This window comes from Sinocyclocheilus anshuiensis, unplaced genomic scaffold (genome assembly GCF_001515605.1).
Source record: "Sinocyclocheilus anshuiensis isolate Anshui unplaced genomic scaffold, SAMN03320099.WGS_v1.1 scaffold154, whole genome shotgun sequence".
Taxonomy (NCBI): domain Eukaryota; kingdom Metazoa; phylum Chordata; class Actinopteri; order Cypriniformes; family Cyprinidae; genus Sinocyclocheilus; species Sinocyclocheilus anshuiensis.
The window spans coordinates 2,685,803-2,690,344 of record NW_015546101.1 but is presented as its reverse complement, the minus strand read 5'-3'; the positions used below and the strand labels follow the sequence as shown (position 1 = coordinate 2,690,344).

Here is a 4,542-nt window from a genome sequence, read left to right as displayed (position 1 = left end):
TAGTATGGGCTAAACCAACAAAAGGGGAAGAAACCACAATAAACAGTCCACAGGGGCGTTACAATATGAATATATATTTTAGTCATAGTTTATTAGTAATTTTTGCATGCAACATCCACACATTTCCTTTTTTTTTTTGCAGTCAGCTCACACATGAGCTCAGTTTGACCTGGTCTGTGACACATTCTTGGTCACACCTCCATGTCCTTTGCCGAAGTGTTTCCTGCCATTTGATTTAGAGTGTTTTATCAGTAGGCCAGTTCTATTTGGGAGACTTGAATGGGAGAAAAGAATAACCCTGAATAAAGCAGTTGTCTTGCTTTGAAGGTGCATTCATTCGCATGTAACAGCCAACTGCTGCTTTGCAATTATCCTAAAAATATGGTGCATAGTACATGCTATTTAATTGTCATCAAGATTTATGCTCTGTTTCTCAGATTTGGTAACCAAGTTCCCCAGGAATGTAGGGATTGCATGGGTTTTAATCATCCTGAGCCTCATTCTGGTAATTTATTGAGCATGTGAAATAAGAAGCTCACATCTCTCTATCAATACCAGCAGCAACAACTTTTTAATGTTGTTATTGTACATGGGTTTGTATGGAACATTTTAGATGGACCAGCCACATGACTCATGTGGTCATTGGACAGATTTGCCATGCTTTTTGTAATTGTTTTTTATGTATTCATTTTTACATTTCACAATTGTTTTGTAGAAAACATATTTTAAAAAAAAACAAAAAAAAACAGTCTAATAATGTATGCATTTAAAATCATCACCATCATTGTAGTATCTATCAATACAGCCTGTCTATAACAGTTATATTATGTTATTTAATTAATTAAGGTGTTCGTATGTACTCTTAACTCACTGAAAAACAGGAGATGAGCAAAGACACGCAAGTCACACCATGGCTCTCTAAAACAAAACAGATGTTTCAATTTTAGAAGTAATCTTCCCCTAAACACTCTTAGACACCAGTCTAAAGGAATTTAGCATTTAATAAACTTCTGTATCTGATGGCTACCAGGGAACCATCTCAATACATTGCACTTCAAAGGTCTGAAATCTTGCTATTTCAAGAAAATGCTGATTTTAAAAATTATAGTTAATCAAAATAAAGACAGTTGTGGTCAGGCCTTGAACCTTTAGACATTTTTGCCATGACTTTAATTTGGACCTTTAGGCTTCCTGTCAGACTTCCTACAGACAGCTTAGAAACTCTGGTCTACACAGTTGTGTTTTATGATTAAGAAAATTTGAGGACGAGGGTGTGATGATGAAGCTATTACACCATTTTCAACATTATTATTGCCAAAATGATAGCTCTTCTTAGGGAGCACGTATAATTAGCCATTCATAATGTTTTAATTAGGTTACAGAAACTAATAAAAATATTAAGATAGATGGTTAACACTCTTAAACCCAATGAGTTTAGTATTTTCCTTTTATTTCTTCAGATAAAGTTCTAAATAAAATAAATAAATAAAAGATTCTAAAGATGTGCTGAAGTCACATTTATGTGGAGCTCTAGCTGAAATTCATCTCTCCTCTGGGAGGAGCAATATATGGTTGACCTTCTCTTTCATTGCAAATCATTGCAAAGACTGAACCTATTCCACTTCTCTCAACCCAGCTTGGGCTTGTTGCTTTTTCTTACGTCCAGTGGTACTGCGATGGATAGCTGGCTCACATTGGTTTGTTGAATGTAGGCAATTTGTGTTTCTTAACTGCCCCACTGCTATAAGGTTTTATTTTATATATAGGGATAAACCACTCGAGTCGCTTTTTTTTGTTTGTCCATGAAAGTCAGTGTACAGATAATAGAAAGAGAAAAAGAGAGTAAAACACTAAAGGATAGAACAAAGCAATGAAATACCTCCAAAAACTTTGAAAATAAGACAAAGGACCACCCTATGATGTCATCCTCCTTTCCTTCTGTTTCATTACTGTGTGATTGTTATAGCAGACTTCCCTTCTCACCCGTGAAATAACTTCCTTTTAGAATGTTGTGGAGACTTAAACCTAATGTACTTTCAAATATCTAATAGATGTGAACAACTAATCAGCACTATTTGCATCAGACTGGGTAGAGAAGCCAAGCACTGATAGAAACCCGATCTCTTAAAATTCATTTGAGCACAAAGTCAGAGAGCTGAATGCCAAACAACGATCAGGTGACACACTGGGTTTTATGTCACTGTTGATCAATGTAATACTTTGGGAGAAATCCCATCAAAATGAAAGCCACCTGCTGGGAGAGAAATTTTCCTGGGTTGTTCTTGCTTCTCTGAAAATAATCAGTTATCTAAATAGTGAAATAGCAAAAGTTAAATGTAAATGTCACATCACTTGTATCACTTTTTTTCTGTGGAACAAATGTCTTAGTTTTTTGGTCCATACAATAAAAGTCAGTAGGGTAAAATGTTGTTTTGAGCACCTCCAATTTTCATTGTGTGGACTAAAACAGTTGAGACTTTGGGTAACACTTTAAAATAGGGAACACATATTCACTATTAATTAAGAGTTTTACCTCAATAAACTCCTAATTAGCTGGTTATTAATAGTTAGTAAGGTAGTTGTTAATTTTAGGTGTGGGGTCGGATTAAGGGATCTAAAATATGGTCATGCAGAATAAGGCATTAACATGTGTGATTTATAAGCAGAGATGGGCACAAATACATCAAAAAATATTTTGTTACAAATTACAAATACTTGCTCATCAAATGTATTTAATTAAAATACAGGTGTGAGAAATGTACTAAATTAAAATACAAGTAATTTGTAATTTTTGAATTTGAAAATACAAAAATACATATACAATATTTACAAGCAATCATTTGAAGTGCAAGAGACAGTGCCATTACAGTGGAGTAAGATAAAACACATTTAGTAATAGTGGAGTTAGATACTGTAATGATCAGTCCACTGAAGGCGAGTTGAAGATGAACCCAAGTGCAGCTTTATTTACAAAGTGATCCAGAATCCAAACAATTAACACAGACTTGACTTGAACAGACTAGACTAGACTTGACTTAAACACTAACCGACAGCAGGATAAATACATTCAATACACGACCAGGAACAAAGGCAACAACATGGCTACTTATAGCAAACAAAGAGGGTCACATGACATGAACAAACCAATGGGAAACAAGACACATGACCTAGACAACCAATCAGAACATGACACAATGAACAGAAGAACCAATAGTATGAAGACAAGAGGGCAAGGGAAGCATGACACTAACAGCATGAAACAATTACAAAATAAAAGACATGAAAACATGAACATGACAAAACCCAAAACAGACCTTACAGATACACTCATAAGAGAAAGAGAAGTGCTTTCCCCTCTTTGAACAACTTATAGACAACATATTCTTTAACCATAACACTAGACACTAAAATATTATAGAGCATTAGCCAGGATGGAGTCTGTTTACTTCAGCTTAATAATTTATTCTTCATTTTGTAAAACTTTTAATTTAAGAAGACACAAAACTTTTAATAAAGTTTTTATAAAGATCCTTTATGTTATTCATGTACAGTATTCTAACAGTAGCATTTTAGTAAAAAATAACAGAAATTGAATGATCAAATGTAAAATAAAACTGCATTTTCTTTACTCTATGAATTACATGTACTGTAGATTGATCATTGTTAAAGTTACTTAAGTAATTCAGTCAAGAGCAGTGAGTTATTTTCTCTTTGTCTTATTGTCTGAATACAATTAAGGATATAGACAGCAGCAGGTATGTTGGGCTGCTGTCCCTTTAAGATGCATACATGGATCCAATATATCAATCCATATTTCTTCTAATTTCTTATGTTCACTTTAGACATAACCGACTGTGTTTACGTGAATATCATCAAGCATGCCTATGCTTTATTTTTTCATTCATGTTTCTTTATCACTTCAACGCGTCAAAAATTAAGCAGTCCTGCAGAACAATATTATATTGTCATACTGCCTAGTCCTACTCAAGAGGATGGATCAAGCAATTTCACTGTCAACAATGAAGATTAACTCGTAAAAATGCTGATATTTAGCTGTTGAATGGGGCTCTGTGTAGAGTTTAGAAACTCTTGTTATTAGCGACCGGTGGCTGTTAAGTGAACTGCAGCCAGCAACTTACTGCTCGTGCTTGTGCACACACTCCATAGTTATGCGAGCGAGCGACGGCCAAAACAGTGAGTGAACGTGATCCACCAACATCATGTCGACAGATGAGGTTCATTAAATTTACACAGTTATGATCGTTTCCTTTGGATTTTCCTGGCAAAACCGCCCTGAGTCCTTCACATAAAAATCAACAGATTTCATCTCCTTTTTTTAAGTTTTGTTACATGCTGATCACACATTGGCAATAAAAAGTGATTAAAGGGGTCATATGATGTTGCTAAAAAGAACATTATTTTGTGTATTTGGTGTAATGAAATGTGTTTATGCGGTGTAAGGTTCAAAAAACACATTATTTTCCACATACTGTACATTATTGTTTCTCCTCTATGCCCCGCCTTTCTGAAACGTGTCGATTT

At 34.7% G+C, this 4,542-nt stretch overlaps 1 protein-coding gene across 4 annotated transcripts in view; it reads left to right on the top strand.

Moving 5' to 3' along the window:
* The window catches only part of LOC107700470 (plakophilin-3-like), a 29,170-nt gene that overhangs the window by 3,472 nt on the left and 21,156 nt on the right, over nucleotides 1-4,542 (top strand). The window lies entirely within an intron of this gene.